Here is a 17,931-nt window from a genome sequence, read left to right on the forward strand (position 1 = left end):
GAGTGAGAGGTTGAGTTAGGTGTGCAAGGGCTGAAGCAAGACGGAAATCGGGAATCAAGGGGTCCTGTCTTCACAATTTTTGATCACACATTCCATGTTAGGGGAGTTGTCCTTATGCGATTAAGTTGCTTCACATGTGTTATGGTTTTTGGGTCTGTGCTGTTCAATCTATTACTGGTTGGCACGAAATTCGTGTATGATGTTGGAAATTGGATGCGTAATTGATTGATGTTGTGCCAATAATTTTGTAAAGCATGATATTGTTGGTAATGAGGGTTTTGGTAATGAATGGAGGCGAATAATTAGGTTTTGTATTTTGGGTGGATTGAATGAGTATAAAACATGCTTCTGGAGTTGTTGTGCCATTTGATTGTATCGATCGTGTTTTGGTAGTGTTTTGGTATTGGTTTTGGTCAATTTAGAGCGTGTTCAGAGGCAAAACCCTGTAAGTCTCGCCCAAGCGAGTCCATCTTGCCTAAGCAAGAATTGCAGAGCTACGTTTCTGGTTTAGAGGTTGAGCGAGTGATACCCTCGCTTAGGCGAGAGTGGCTCGCCTAAGCGAGATGACGACAAGATTTGGTATGTTGAGCGCGATTTTCCGCCCAGGCGAGGGAGTTTGGAGGTTTGAGCGAACTAGGGTCTCGCTCAGGCGAGAAGGTCTCGCCTAAGCGAGATATCGGGATCAGTTGTGATGTTTTTGTTGAAACCTCATTTAGGCGAGGACTGTGTGTTATTTTGGGCAAAGGTGTGATGAAGGATTATCTTGTTCTCTTTTAAGATTATTGAATATGGTGTGAGTTGATTAAGAAAGCTAAGTGAAATCCCCACTGGACATTAAGATAACAAGCTATCTAGATGTTAAGGTTCCTTTCACAAAGCTCAAGAGAAGAAGATGATGGATTGATTCAAAACAAAAAGGAAATGGAAAGCACATAAACTATAGAAAACCAAGAACAATTAAAGCAAGAAGAAAACATAAAATGGAAAGGAAAGAAATGGTAAAAATGTGAGAAGCACGCTACTACAAGGCTAGGCTAGAAGCCATGGCAACCTTGAAGATGAGTGGATGTGTGCCGCCACTTGCTATGCAAGATAAGGCTTAAAAGTATTCACTCCCAAGGGAGGAAACTCTCACAAATGGTTGAGACACTAGAGTTTTTTTACTTCAAAATGTTCAACCCTTTTACATGTCTAAGAGCACCCCTTATATAGAAGAGTTTGAGGGCCTCTAAGCAAATAAAAGATACCTAAGGATGTCTCTACAAAAACCTAACCCTAGCTTCTAGAAACTAGGTCAAATAAGGTTACAAAAATGAGAGACAAAAGAGCCAACTATGGTGTGTGCAAGGCTAATTTCGTTCTAGCACAAAAGGAGACAAAGAATGTGTCTCATATGTCTCCAAAAAGTGGCCAAAGTGTGCTAAAAACAAAGGAGACCAAAGGTACATAGGTACACTTGCTTCATGCCTTTTACTTTATGTTTTATGCCTTTGCTTTACTCTCTCCTCCACATCATTTATGCTCCCCAATCACCATGCACCACCTAGCATTGCTTTCTTACTCCTAATTAACCTACAAAATAAATAAACATAGATTAGCTATTGGCTTAAGTCAAGTCAACTATAGTCAACAAGTCAAACCTAGTCAAAGGTCAACAAGTCAACTAAAGTTGATTCAACTAAGTCAACTTAGGGAATCAAAAATAACAAACACAAATGAAAGGGATGAAGGATTAGTGAACTTCCTTTCTAAACATGCTTAGTCTTCTTAAGCATGTGCCTTCATCCTTGGTTGGGGTTAATCCTTCATCATCCTCCCTTTCTTGGAGAGAATTTGACCACAAATTCTTTAAGCCTTTGTAGATGGAGCTTGACTTGATTTGGGGGAGGTTTTGCGCCTCCCTTTTATGAGCTCTTGTTCCATCTTTTCTAAGGGTACTACCCCTAACTTTGGTTAGGCCATCCCTCTGTTCTAGACCACTTTTCTTCTCATGCTTGCGCATTGGGTCTTCCTTTTGAGTCTTGCAAGAGAAGAAAGAATGGTGATGTCCATCTTGCTTTGAAAATCTTTTTTTAGAGGCAAGTAACACTTTGGAGGTAACTTGCTCTTTTTCTTTTTCATCTTTTTTCTTATCTTTCACTTTATTTTGGTCTTCATTTGCTTCATTGGGTGAGAGAGGTAGGAGTGTGAACTTCTTGCCTTGGAAGGAGAAAGTATAGGTGTTAGCATGGCCATCATAAAAGACTTTTCTATCAAATTGCCATGGCCTACCTAACAAAATATGAGTTTCTTCCATAGGCATAACATCACATAACACCTCATCTTTAAAATTTCCAATTGAAAAGTTAATGAGGACTTGTTGAGTTACTTTAATGTCTTCTTCCTTAAGCCATGATAGCTTGTAGGGCTTGGCATGAGGGATAGTTTTCAAGCCAAGCTTGTCCACAACCCTTGTGCTAGCCACATTTATACCACTTCCATTATCTATGAGGAGGGGACATAGTTTGTCATTGATATGACACCTTGAATGAAAAATGTTTTGTCTTTGAGAAGGGTCAAGTTCCTTGGAAACTTGTCTTAGTTGGTGCCTTATCATTAACAATCCACCTTCAAGGGGTTTAATCCTTTCACTTGAAGAAGAAGTGTGGGAAGAAGTACTTTTGGGGGAAGGGGGAGAAGAATGTTCACTCTTTACTTCTCTTTTAAGGTTTAAGGCCATGGTTCTTTTGGTAGGACAATTTGAAGCTATGTGCCCATATCCCAAATACTTAAAACATTTTATAGAACTTATCCTTATACCTTGAGAAGAATTAGGAGTTTCATTAGAAGGCCTAGATGAATTAGTCCTAGGAGGTGGGTCTTGGGAACTCTTGAGTGGTAATTTATCATGTTTTCTTTCTTTATCTTTCCAAGTACTAGAATAATAGTCATTGTATGAACCACTCCTCTTGGCCTCTTTTTTCTTTTGCAATTGAGTTTCAACTTTGATGGCCAAATGTAAAACTTTGTCAAGAGAGGAGTACTCATATAACTCTACTAAATCTTGTATATCCCTCCTTAACCTACTCACAAATCTAGCTAACTTTTCCTCTTCACTTTCAAATTGGAGTCTTACTTTTAGAAGCATGGACTCCATTAACTTATAATATTCATCCACACACATGGACCCTTGTTGAAGCCTTTGGAGCTTCAAAAGAGTCTCCCTCCTATAGTAGGAAGGAACAAATCTAGCGCGCATCAAATTTTTAAGGTCCCTCCAAGAAGTTGCGAGTGACTCTTGGTTAATATTGTCCATACATAATTGATGCCACCAAGTCATGACATAATCCTCAAACTCTAAGACTACCAAATCTACTTGCTTTTGATGAATAACTACATGAATGGTAAAAAAATTGTCCATTTTTTGTTCCTACTCAATGTAGATGTTTGGGTCATTTTCTCCTTTGAACTTAGGAATCTTTGGAGTTTGCTTCTCTTGTGAGGGTTTGCGCCTAGAATGCCCTTTTTTCCTAGCCTCTCTTTCTTGCTCCTTAGCTTCAAGCCTTTGAATGTGCTCTTGGATTCTTAGGTCACTATGCTCCTTTTCTTTTCTCAATTGTTCAAAGGACTCCTTCCTAGACAACTCCAAATCCCGAAGCAATCTCATCAATGTATTGTTTTTGTTTGGAGTAGGTCCATTTGATGAACTTCCCATGATTCCTACAACAAAAACACTCAAATCCGAGACAAAATAAATGGATTAGAGGTTAGACAACATGAAAATCGAGACCAAATCCAACCCAAAATGTAACCCAAGTGTTTAGATCACTCTCCCAAAGTAACAAGGCAAGGCTAGCACTCAAAATCCACCAAAGGAGTGAAGCAAATACTTTTAAAAACTTGTGCAAAACCTTTCAAATGCAAGATAAGTGATTCAGCCACAACACCCCAAGAGTTTCAAGAAAAGAAAACCTTAGTAAGACAAAACAAAGAACACCTAGTGACAAGCAAGAAAAGCACAAGAACAAGAAAAGCTAAACTCTAAAGAAGAAAAGTTTGAGACAAAACTTTTAACAAGAATAAAACAAGAAAATCACATTTTAAAGACTCTATGAAAAGTACTTGACAAGCATCTTCAAGTCTTAAATCATGCATACACCAAGAAAGATCATAACCAAGTTAATGTATGGAACAAATTAGCCAATATCACCCAATTCTCAAGTATGAAAACTAGTAGCATAACACCAAGTGAAAAACACACTTTTAGTTCACCAAGGAGCAAGGTTGCTCTCGATTTTTAGGCAAAAATTGGTGCAAAACTTTCTTCTTTCGCAACTAGTTTCATAAAATGGTGAGAAAGAGTTTTAGGTGGCTTGGACACTTAGTTCCTCAAGTTTTAGGCCAAAATCAATTTCATGGAGCATACATCAAGCAAGACATAAAGTGAAAGCAAGATTCAAATACTTGGAAAAACAAGAATAAGAAAACTTCAAGTTAACATATGACATATGACTCAAGCAAAAGTTAGGCACATTTAAAGACTCAAACATGTAGCTATCATGCATTTAAACTTTTGGAAATGAAGGTCAATGATTAAGCACACAAAGACATGTTATCTAACAACATTTAGGAGTAAGAAGAGTAACAAAAACAATAGCCAAAACTGCCCAACATAACCTGAAAAACGTTGATTTGCGGTGATCTCGACAGCTCTGGCCTTTGCTCACTATTTCAATCATAACTCTCTCCAGAGAACTCCAAATGCATTGGTTCTTTTTTTAAAAAAAACTAGACTAACAGAGCTTTCTTTGGACATCAAGAACGTAATTTTTCGACCACGGAGCAGGTGCAGTTTAATCTTTTAAAATCGTGAACAGTTTTTGCCAGCATTATTTTTATGTGGACCATTCAAGATAGCTACACAAGACAAGGTTAGAACATGAAAACACCATATTCAAGGACAAACAAAGCTCTAGATACCAAATGATGAAGGATTATCTTGTTCTCTTTTAAGATTATTGAATATGGTGTGAGTTGATTAAGAAAGCTAAGTGAAATCCCCACTGGACATTAAGATAGCAAGCTATCTAGATGTGAAGGTTCCTTTCACAAAGCTCAAGAGAAGAAGATGATGGATTGATTCAAAACAAAAAGGAAATGGAAAGCACATAAACCATAAAAAACCAAGAATAATTAAAGCAAGAAGAAAACATAAAATGGAAAGGAAAGAAATGGTAAAAATGTGAGAAGCACGCCACTACAAGGCTAGGCTAGAAGCCATGGCAACCTTGAAGATGAGTGGATGTGTGCCGCCATTTGCTATGCAAGATAAGGCTTAAAAGTATTCACTCCCAAGGGAGGAAACTCTCACAAATGGTTGAGACACAAGAGTGTTTTTACTTCAAAATGTTCAACCCTTTTACATGTCTAAGAGCACCCCTTATATAGAAGAGTTTAGGGGCCTCTAAGCAAATAAAAGATACCTAAGGATGTCTCTACAAAAACCTAACCCTTGCTTCTAGAAACTAGGTCAAATAAGGTTACAAAAATGAGAGACAAAAGAGCCAACTATGGTGTGTGCAAGGCTAATTTCGTTCTAGCACAAAAGGAGACAAAGAATGTGTCTCATATGTCTCCAAAAAGTGGCTAAAGTGTGCTAAAAACAAAGGAGACCAAAGGTACATAGGTACACTTGCTTCATGTCTTTTACTTTATGCTTTATGTCTTTGCTTTACTCTCTCCTCCACATCATTTATGCTCCCCAATCACCATGCACCACCTAGCATTGCTTTCTTACTCCTAATTAACCTACAAAGCAAATAAACATAGATTAGTTGTTGGCTTAAGTCAAGTCAACTATAGTCAACAAGTCAAACTTAGTCAAAGGTCAACAAGTCAACTAAAGTTGATTCAACTAAGTCAACTTAGGGAATCAAAAATAACAAACACAAATGAAAGGGATGAAGGATTAGTGAACTTCCTTTCTAAACATGCTTAGTCTTCTTAAGCATGTGCCTTCATCCTTGGTTGGGGTTAATCCTTCATCAAGGTGTGACTCGCCCAGGCGAGAGGATCTCGCTTAAGCGAGATAACGTGGTGTGGTCACTGTTTTAAGCTTGCTCAAGCGAGGTGGATTAGCCTAGGCGAGGCTGAGGGCTTAGCTAGGGCGAGAAGTCCCTAGCTTAAGCGAGTTTATGCGAGTTACTATGTTTCTACATGCTTGTGAGTGTGTTTTGGCTGTTTATATGAAAGTTAGGTTGTATATTCATGTGGTGTGGTGTTTGGGCTTGAAGGACTAAGTCCAATAGGGGTTTGGGATGTGCTTGGTGGTTGGACACATGATGGGCAAGGAACTGGTTGAGTTCCCGTCGGCTACTAATGGACGAGGAGTCCTTAGTATACTGATTGCATGTGTCGGGCGCACGATGGGCAAGGAACTGTTATGTTCCCGTCGGCTACTATTGGGCGAGGAGTCCATAGTATGGTGATTGCGTGCATGCCAAGGTCCAAGTTATGAGACTTGGATGTTTTTACTATAGGCGAGGAGTCTGTAGGGCAGGACTATGAGCGGGATAGGCTCATAGGGTTGGACAACGAATGAGTTAGTTTCGTGGAAGCACAGTGAAGTCCCAAGATCTAGTTCATGCATATGACTCATGAAGGACTATGAGATCATGGTTGGGTGTTTTGAAAAGTATGAGAATTGTAGTTATATTATTTTTGGGTTGGGGAACACATGGTTATTTCTTATATATATGTTTATATTTTTATTGTGCATAGCTCACCCTTTCTGTGTGTGTGGCGATGATCGGATAACTTGTTATCCGGGAGCAGATGATGTGACAGGTGGGCCAGGAGATGCTTAGACTCGGAGCGAGGGCTAGCAGGGGATGTTTTGTATATACATATGTTTTATGTGTTATCAATTTAACTTTGAGAATATCATGTAAACTTGGCGGGAGCCATTGATTGTATTTCAATTTTATGAAATTATGGACTCCTGATTTTATGGCTTATTATATATTAAAGTTTTAAATTTCCCGTGTTCTGGGAAATAGTTTATAATAAATGCGACAATTATTGTATTTCAAATTTTTATTTATTTAATATCAGTAATATTCCTTAGGGATGTTACAATTGGTATTAGAGCAAAAGTTTTGAAAATATTTTTAAAAATATTTTGGGGCTAGTGGAGAGTGAGCTTAGCGATGTGTTTGTTTCTGGCATGTTGTGTGTTAAATGTGGAAGAGTGTGTGGTTTTGTTTGATTAAGCGACTGATTTTTAATAGTCGTAATGTGGCGTATCCAGGCTATGGCTGCTAACAGGAGGAGGAGGAGTAGTCGTGCTGAAACTCCAGTTACCAACAAGCTTTCATCCGAATCAAGCTAGGATCAAATTCAGTACAGGACAATGTGTGAAAGAAGTATTATGTGATACTACTCCCACGAACACTTGTCATCTTGTTTTGAGATGGCCATGGCTTCATTTTAAAACGCTCAATCTTGATGAACGTTTCCTTTATTTGATGCATGAGGGACATCAAATGAAGTTAAAATTTATGACACCAAGACAAGCCAGTAAGGATCAACATAGGCTGAAGGAGAAAATAGAAAAAGAAAGAATAGAAAAAGAAGAAATATAAATTGTAGAAGGAAGGGAAATTGGAGAAAAAGAAAAGGAAGTAAAGACAAAGATGATGAAAAAGGTAGTAGAGAAATAAGGTGTTTCATCGAAGGCCACCCATGTTGAGTTGCATTCGTTTACGAAAGCGACAACAATGTTGTAAGCCAAGGATTGGTGGAGAAACTCCAGTTACCAACAAGCTTTTATCCGAATCAACCAAGGATCAAATTCAGTATAGGACAATCTGTGAAAGAAGTATTATGTGATACTACTCCCACGAACTCTTGTCATCTTGTTTTGAGATGGGCATGGCTTCATTTTAAAATGCTCAATCTTGATGAACGTTCCCTTTATTTGAGGCATGAGCCACATGAAATGAAGTTGAAATTTATGACACCAAGACAAGCCAGTAAGGATCAACATAGGCTGAAGGAGAAAATAGAAAAAGAAAGAATAGAAAAAGAAGAATTATAAACTGTAGAAGGAAGGGAAATTGGAGAAAAAGAAAAGGAAGTAAAGATAACGATGATGGAAAAGGTAGTAGAGAAATAAGGTGTTTCATCGAAGGCCACCCATGTTCAGTTGCATTCGTTTACGAAAGCGACAACAATGTTGTAAGCCAAAGATTGGTGGAGAAACTCCACTTACCAACAAGCTTTCATCCGAATCAAGCAAGGATCAAATTCAGTACAAGAGAATGTGTGAAAGAAGTATTATGTGATACTACTCCCACGAACTCTTGTCATCTTGTTTTGAGATGGGCATGGCTTCATTTTAAAACGCTCAATCTTGATAAACGTTCCCTTTATTTGAGGCATGAGGCACATGAAATGAAGTTGAAATTTATGACACCAAGACAAGCCAGTAAGGATCAACATAGGCTGAAGGAGACAATAGAAAAAGAAAGAATAGAAAAAGAACAAATATAAACTGTAGAAGAAGGTGAAATTGAAGAAAGAGAAAAGGAAGTAAAGATAAAGATGATGGAAAAGCAAGTAGAGAAACAAGGTGTTTAATCGAAGGCCACCCATGTTGAGTTGCATTCGTTTACGAAAGCGACAATAATGTTGTAAGCCAAAGATTGGTGGAGAAACTCCAGTTACCAACAACCTTTCATTCGAATCAAGCAAGGATCAAATTCAGTACGGGACAATTTGTGAAAGAAGTATTATGTGATATTGCTCCCACGAACTCTTGTCATCTTGTTTTGAGATGGGCTTGGCTTCATTTTAAGACCCTCAATCTGGATGAACGTTCCCTTTATTTTGAGGCATGAGGGACATGAAATGAAGTTGAAATTTATGACACCAAGGCAAGCCAGTAAGGATCAACATAGGCTGAAGGAGAAAATAGAAAAAGAAAGAATAGAAAAAGAAGAAATATAAACTTTAGAAGGAAGAGAAACTGAAGAAAAAAAAAGGAAGTAAAGATAAAGATGATGGAAAAGGAAGTAGAGAAATAAGGTGTTTCATCGGAGGCCACCCATGTTCAGTTGCATTTGTTTATGAAAGCGACAACAATGTTGTAAGCCAAGGATTGGTGGAGAAACTCCAGTTACCAACAAGCTTTCATCTGAATCAAGCAAGGATCAAATTTAGTACAAGACAATGCGTGAAAGAAGTATTATGTGATACTACTCCCACGAACTGTTGTCATCTTCTTTTGAGATGGGCATGGCTTCATTTTAAAACGCTCAATCTTGATGAACGTTCCCTTTATTTGAGGCATGAGGGACATGAAATGAAGTTGAAATTTATCACACCAAGAGAAGCCAGTTAGGATCAACATAGGCTGAAGGAGAAAATAGAAAAAGAAGAAATATAAATTATAGAAGGAAGGGAAATTGGAGAAAAAGAAAAGGAAGTAAAGATAAAGATGATGGAAAAGGTAGTAGAGAAATAAGGTGTTTCATCGAAGGCCACCTATGTTCAGTTGCATTCGTTTGCAAAAGCGACAACAATGTTGTAAGCCAAAGATTTGTGGAGAAACTCCAGTTACCAACAAGCTTTCATCCGAATCAAGCAAGGATCAAATTCAGTACAAGACAATGTGTGAAAGAAGTATTATGTGATACTACTTCCACGAACTCTTGTCATCTTGTTTTGAGATTGGCATGGGTTCATTTTAAAATGCTCAATCTTGATGAACGTTCCCTTTATTTGAGGCATAAGGGACATGAAATGAAGTTGAAATTTATGAAACCAAGACAAGCCAAGAGGCACATGAAATGAAATTGAAATTTGTGACAGTAAGACAAGCCAGTAAGGATCAATATAGGCTGAGGGAGAAAATAGAAAAAGAAAGAATAGAAAAAGAACAAATATAAACTGTAGAAGGAAGTGAAATTGAAGAAAAAGAAAAGGAAGTAAAGATAAGGATGATGGAAAATGAAGTAGAGAAATAAGGTGTTTCATCGAAGGAGACCCATGTTCAGTTGCATTCGTTTACGAAAGCGACAACAATGTTGTAAGCCAAAGATTGGTGGAGAAGCTCCAGTTACCAACAAGCTTTCATGCGAATCAAGCAAGGATCAAATTCAGTACAGGACAATGTGTGAAAGAAGTATTATGTGATACAACTCCCACGAAATCTTGTCATCTTGTTTTGAGATTGGCATGGCTTCATTTTAAAATGCTCAATCTTGATGAACGTTCCCTTTATTTGAGGCATGAGGGACATGAAATGAAGTTGAAATTTATCAAACCAAGATAAGCCAATAAGGATCAACATAGGCTGAAGGAGAAAATAGAAAAAGAAAGAATAGAAAAAGAAGAAATATAAACTGTAGAAGGAAGGGAAATTGGAGAAAAAGAAAAGGAAGTAAAGATAAAGATGATGGAAAAGGAAGTAGAGAAACAAGGTGTTTCATCGAAGGCCACCCATGTTCAGTTGCATTCGCTTACGAAAGCGAGAACAATGTTGTAAGCCAAAGATTGGTGGAGAAACTCCAGTTACCAACAAGCTTTCATTTGAATCAAGCAAGGATGAAATTCAGTACGGGATAATGTGTGAAAGAAGTATTATGTGATATTGCTCCCACGAAGTCTTGTCATCTTCTTTTGGGATGGGCATGGCTTCATTTTAAAACGCTTAATCTTGATAAACGTTCCCTTTACTTGAGGCATAAGGGACATGAAATGAAGTTGAAATTTATGACACCAAGACAAGCCAGTAAGGATCAACATAGGCTGAAGGAGAAAATAGAAAAAGAAAGAATAGAAAAAGAAGAAATATAAATTGTAGAAGGAAGGGAAATTGGCGAAAAAGAAAAGGAAGTAAAGATAAAGATGATGGAAAAGGAAGTAGAGAAATAAGGTGTTTCATCGAAGGCCACCCATGTTCAGTTGCATTCGTTTACGAAAGCGACAACAATGTTGTAAGCCAAAGATTGGTGGAGAAACTCCGGTTACCAACAAGCTTGAATCCGAATCAAGCAAGGATCAAATTCAGTACTGGACAATGTGTGAAAGAAGTATTATGTGATACTACTCCCACGAACTTTTGTCATCTCATTTTGAGATGGGCATGACTTCATTTTAAAACCCTGAATCTTGATGAACGTTCCCTTTATTTGAGACATGAGGAACAGGAAATGAAGTTGAAATTTATGACACCAAGACAAGCCAGTAAGGATCAACATAGGCTGAAGGAGAAAATAGAAAAAGAAGAAATATAAACTGTAGAAGGAAGGGAAATTGGAGAAAAAGAAAAAGAAGCAAAGATAAAGATGATGGAAAAGGAAGTAGAGAAATAAGGTGTTTCATTGAAGTTCACCCATGTTTAGTTGCATTCGTTTACGAAAGTGACAGCAATGTTGTAAGCCAAAGATTGGTGGAGAAACTCCAGTTACCAATAAGCTTTCATTCGAATCAATTAAGGATCAAATTCAGTAGGAGAAAATGTGTGAAAGAAGTATTATTTGATATTGCTCCCACGAACTCTTGTCATCTTCTTTTGAGATGGGCATGACTTCATTTTAATCTTGATAAACGTTCCCTTTATTTTAGGCATGAGGGACATGAAATGAAGTTGAAATTTATGACACCAAGACAAGCCAGTAGGGATCAACATAGGCTGAAGGAGAAAATAGAAAAAGAAAGAATAGAAAAAGAACAAATATAAATTGTAGAAGAAAGGGAAATTGAAGAAAAAGAAAAGGAAGTAAAGATAAAGATGATGGAGAAGGACGTAGAGAAACAAGGTGTTTAATCGAAGGCCACCCATGTTCAGTTGCATTCGTTACGAAAGCGACAACTGATGAAGGATTGACCCCAACCAAGGATGGAGGCACATGCTTAGGAAGACTAAGCATGTTTAGAAAGGAAGTTCACTAATCCTTCATCCCTTTCATTTGTTTTTGTTATTTTTTATTCCCTAATTTGACTTAGTTGAATCAAATTTTGTTGACTTGTTGACCTTTGACTAGGTTTAACTTGTTGACTATAGTTGACTTGACTTAAGCTAACATGCTAATCTATGTTTATTTTCTTTGTAGGTTAATTAGGAGTAAGAAAGCAATGCTAGGTGGCGCATGGTGATTGGGGAGCATAAATGATGTGGAGGAGAGAGTAAAGCAAAGGCATAAAGCATAAAGTAAAAGGCATGAAACAAGTGTACCTATGTACCTTTGGTCTCCTTTGTTTTTAGCACACTTTGGCCACTTTTTGGAGACATATGAGACACATTCTTTGTGTCCTTTTGTGCTAGAACGAAATTAGCCTTGCACACACCATGGTTGGCTCTTTTGTCTCTCATATTTGTAACCTTATTTGACCTAGTTTTTAGAAGCTAGGGTTAGGTTTTTGTAGAGACATCCTTAAGTATCTTTTATTTGCTTAGAGGCCCCTAAACTCTTCTATATAAGGGGTGCTCCTAGACATGTAAAAGGGTTGAACATTTTGAAGTAAAAACACTCTTGTGTCTCAACCATTTGTGAGAGTTTCCTCCGTTGGGAGTGAATACTTTTAAGCCTTATCTTGCATAGCAAGTGGCGGCACACATCCACTCATCTTCAAGGTTGCCATGGCTTATATCCTAGCCTTGTAGTGGCGTGCTTCTCACATTTTTACCATTTCTTTCCTTTCCATTTTATGTTTTCTTCTTCCTTTAATTGTTCTCGGTTTTCTATGGTTTATGTGCTTTCCATTTCCTTTTTGTTTTGAATCAATCCATCATCTTCTTTTGAGCTTTGTGAAAGGAACCTTCACATCTAGATAGCTTGCTATCTTAATGTCCAATGGGGATTTCACTTAGGTTTCTTAATCAACTCACACCATATTCAATAATCTTAAAAGAAAACAAGATAATCCTTCATCAACAACAATGTTGTAAGCCAAAGATTGGTGGAGAAACTCCACTTACCAATAAGCTGTTGGCAAAAGCAATACAAGTCTAAATGTTGAAGCAAGATTTTGATGATGATAAAAGAAGCTTGAAAGCCATCTGGAAGACAATATGAAGACCATATGTTGTTATGTTTAAAGCTATCTTGTAAAATGTAATTAGATTAAGTTAGAAGCAGTATTGTACAAGACAATTCTAGTATTTCTCGAAATATCAAAATGATAATCGATTATCACTTAGAATAATCGATTATCCTGAGCTGAACCATTTTTTTCAAGAATGCACTGGATAATCGATTATCACTTCTGATAATTGATTATCTGTTCAAAAATTTGTTTTCCATAAGCCACACTGGAATAATGGATTATCACTAGTGATAATCGATTATCCTGGTCTGTTGGGCGCGACTGTTTAGCTTTTTGACCTAATTTCTGGAACCCCTATTTAAGGAACCTCAGAGTTACTTCTCACTTACCTTTTTTAGAAGCTAGAGTACTAGTATTGTGACTACAAGAGAGTTCTCTGAGTGTTCTCAATAGAAGCTTTGAAAAACCTAGTGTGGGTAGAGCGATAACTTTTCCTGAGAGGTGTTCTAGGAGATTAGGTGCTGCTGTTGTTGCTAGGAAAGCTAAGGTCAAGGTTCTTTGTGTGATTTAGAGAAAGGTGTTCATTTCTTGTGTGATTCAAGAGAGGTGTTTTCTTTCCTTACACTCTTAATATCTGATTGTAAATCTGTTACTTGTTAGTGATTTAGTTAATCTCGTTTTTAAGAGATTAAGAACTGGACGTAGGGTCTTTTGATCCGAACCAGTATAAGTACTTGTGTTCAATCTTCTTCTTTATCTCTTTATTTAATCTATTATTGTGTTTAAAAGAAATTATTTATTGATCTAATTGATAAAATTTGGAAAAATTTTAAAGTACTAATTTTATTATTTAAAAACCAATTCACCCCCCTCTTGGTTTTGTCCGCACGCTCAAACATTCCGCTGCGCGATACCAACACAAGCTTCCTTGGAGGTGCCCCTTGCGGTTTTTCACGTTTTTAGCTCATTTTTATCGTTTTTATGCACATTTGACAACACCCATTGAGGGTTTTACGTTTTGAATTCGTTTTCTTGCTTGGGAATTTCGTTTTGTGGGTTTTATAGACTTGGAACAGCACCCATTAATGGGGTTTTCAGATTTATATATCACAACACCATTTTTTGCATTCCATTGAAGCTTGAAATCTCTCTTTGCTCTTGATTTGTGTTTTCAGAATTCAAAAGGTAGGGATTTTGATTTTCTTTTTGTGATTCCAAAATTGTGGTGTCTAATTGCTCATTTCCATGTCTAGCTAAATTCGTGTATTGCCTCCTTGATGAAAAATGCAATGAAGCTTTGAGGTTGTGCTTGCTTGTGAAATCTGCCATGTCTCTTTGTTCTCATTCGGGAATGCATTGTGATGAATCTATTTGTGCTTAATTTACAGAGTAATTGCATGTGTTTGGGTTAAGTTATGTTCATGCTTAATTTATGTAACTTGGCTGTCACGAATTTAAGGATATGTGCATTGCTTAATTGCATAATTAAGCTAGATTGTAATTTTCGCTTAGTGGATTATTATCTAGTGGATTGAGAGAAGGCAGAGGTGTTAATTTGGTGGCCTATGATAAGTGAAATTGTGTTTGAATCAAGGATGTCAATACGGTTTTAATCACTCTTTGCATTCAATTTAATCTGTTGATTAACATTTTGAATTTGTCTGCCAAACCCCCCTGTGTTATTATTGTGTTCATCTGGAAATTGAAGCTTTGAATGAAAATATTGGTCGTTGGGAGACGACTTGGTTCACTTACACATACTACATTTAATATGTTTTAATTTGGTGGGGTACGGCCTCTATCACAAAGTATCCACCCTTACACTTCCAAAATATGCAAAAACAACACAAAAGACTCTTGAGTCACACAAGAATCACACCAGCACAACAAGAACCCTCTTGCAGACCTGGAAAACCACCAGGCACACACACAAAGATTGAGAAAGATCAAACCTTAGTGGTAGCACAACCTTGCCTACCACAAACCACTTTCTCCAAGCTTCAAACCAAGCCAAAAGCTCCAAGAATTGATCCAAGATTAATCTTCAACAGCTGCAACATCTATGATCACGAAGGAGAGACTTTCCACACGTTTTCAGAACCAAATCGTGCTCTAAAATGATCAACAGACCTCTCTTTCGAAAATCACAGCTTTTATAGTCAAACTGTTACAAAATTCAACAGGTTAATTTTCAAATCAATCGGTTGATTTCACTTGACTTAAGTGAAATCAGTCGATTAAAAACTAAATCAACTGATTGAATTTGTTGCAGTTTAAGACTATTGCAGCCAACCTTTTAACTTTTTAAAAAGCCATTCAACAGATTAAAATATACATTTTAACCTGTTGAAAAACCATTCAACAGATTAAAAACATAACAAAGACCAAACTACATCTAATTAATGCTTTAAGGTCTACAACATAAATTACAAACCACAAGTACACTTTCTTAATGATGTAACTACATGGAGAGCACACGTTGATGAAGGATTATCTTGTTCCTTTTTAAGATTATTGAATATGGTATGAGTTGATTAAGAAATCTAATTTTGTGTTTGAATCAAGGATGTCAATACGTTTTTAATCACTGTCGCATTTAATTTAATCTATTGATTAGCATACGAAATCTGCCAACCCCCCCTTGTGTTATAGTGTTGTGTTCATCTGGAAATTGAAGCTTTGGACGAAAATATTGGTCGTTGGGAGACGACTTGGTTCAACTTTCACATACTGCATTTAACTGTTTTAATTTGGTGGGGTACGACCTCTATCATGCATTCATCGAAAATCAAGCTTTTGCAAATTGTACACGACCTCCATCAATCTCCCTCGGATGAAGATTCTTTCTAATTCCCATATCTTTTAAATCATAACGGGCATTAACATGATCTTTTGTCTTTCCCTGAATGTCTAAAAGTTCCAAAATTGTGACGTAATTTATTTTGGGACCAATAGGACAATTAAAAAGAGATTGACCTCTTCTTCCATGGACCACCTTTCTTTCTTTTTTTATTCTTTCCAAAATCATTGCTAAAATCCTTTAAGATCTCAGGGATTTCAATCCCTCCTAAAATAGTCGGTGCAAGTTCCCATCTTCCCATTAAAGAAATTTTGATTAACTATCCATGCATGAGTTGCTGGTAAAAAGACACGATGATTCATATAACACATCTTATGACTATGTGTCAAGTATGATGAATAAGTATCATAATTGAAACACGAACATGACAACCTTCCTTTAGTGCTGCAACCTGACAACATGGCATACGTAGGATAGTCACTGATAGTCCATAAAAGAGCTGCATGCATTTGAAATTGTTTATCTGTTGAGGCATCATATGTTTCTACACCCATTTCCCATAATTCCTTTAGTTCCTCCATTAGTGGTTGCAAATAGACATCAATGTCATTCCCAGGTGATTAAGGTCCAGGAATTAATAGTGACAACATTGTGTATTCAGGTTTCATGCATAACCATGGTGAAAGGTTGTACACCACCGTCATGACTGGCCATGTACTATGTGATATACTCATAGTCCTAAGGGTTGAAGCCATCACTCGTTAGATCAAGTCTAACATTGCAAGGCTCAATAGAAAAGTTAGGATAATGTCTATCAAAATTTGTCCAAGCTTCAATATCGGCAGGGTGTCTCATTTTTCCATCTTTTGTGCGCTCTTTTTCATGCCATCTCATAGACTCTATAGTGTTTGAGCATATAAATAGCCTTTGAAGTGTAGGAATCAACGTAAAGTGCCTCAAAATTTTTGCAGGCACTTTCTACTTATTTTTTTGTTGCTCTAACTTACCATTTACTTCACTAAATTCCTTCCATCTTGAAGTTTTACACTTCTCACAAAAATTGTCTATCTCATGCTCCTTCCAATATAACATGCAATCATGTGGACATGCATGAATCTTCTTATAATCAAGGCCAAAATCTTTAATCATTGCCTTTGCTTTATTGAAATATTCAGGAATGTTTAGAATTGGCATGACTTCTTTCAATAATTTTAAAAGGTTAGAAAATGAGGCATTGCTCCAGCCATTAAGACATTTCAACAAATAGAGTTGAATTACGAAAGAAAGAGTGGAAAAACTTTGGCATCCGTGGTATAACTCTTGTTTTGCCTCATTAATCAAGCTGTAGAAATTTTTTGCGTCCTCATTAGGACCGTCGCTACCTCCACTTCCTTCTACCACATTTCTGAACGTGTCATGCAATAAGCCATCAATATTATCTTCCTTGTCTTCATCACTTACAATAGGCAACGATTGTATTTTCTCCCCATGGTTTACCCAAATGTTGTATCCTTTTAGAAATCCTATAGCTATTAAATGATCATATACCACATCTCTTCATGCCTAATAAAGATTTCTACACTTGGAACCAGGGCATAAAATCTCATCCCCTTGAGCTTTTCCGCTAGAATATGCAAAATCTAAAAAGAACTCAACACCATTTATATACTCTTTACTAAATCTAGCAGATTTAGTCCACACTTTGTCCATCATCTTTAATCTAAAAGATGATCACTGACAAAATATACTCCAACCCTTTTGCTCTAGCTCTTTCGTCCTTCTGCCTATTTTTTAACAAAAAAATACTTTAATAATTTGATAGTTTTCCTACTTGTAAAATCAGAATAACAACACAACAAAACATTGAAATAATAATTTGGTCTATCTTAACTACATGTTTCACCATATTTCAATCTAAAAATGCGATTTTAGTAGGAATGACTTACAAACGTAAAGACCCACAACTACAAATTTAGGCACTTTAAACAACAACTCATTTGCTCCAAATTATAGATTTCCACTGATATCAGTTTCCACTGGATAAAAAAACGCAATCAAAAGGGGAATCAAGCAACAAAAAATACCCTAACCGACAATGA

At 36.9% G+C, this 17,931-nt stretch overlaps 1 pseudogene; it reads right to left on the minus strand.

Annotated features, from left to right (window-relative positions):
* Positions 1-15,992: 15,992 nt before the first annotated feature.
* LOC146886931 (uncharacterized) lies at positions 15,993-17,542 on the minus strand (annotated as a pseudogene).
* Positions 17,543-17,931: the final 389 nt, after the last annotated feature.

The sequence above is a fragment of the Vigna unguiculata genome, chromosome 4 (assembly GCF_037176805.1).
Source record: "Vigna unguiculata cultivar grain cowpea cultivar isolate G323 ecotype 2 chromosome 4, ASM3717680v1, whole genome shotgun sequence".
In the NCBI taxonomy this organism is placed as follows: Eukaryota; Viridiplantae; Streptophyta; class Magnoliopsida; order Fabales; family Fabaceae; genus Vigna; species Vigna unguiculata.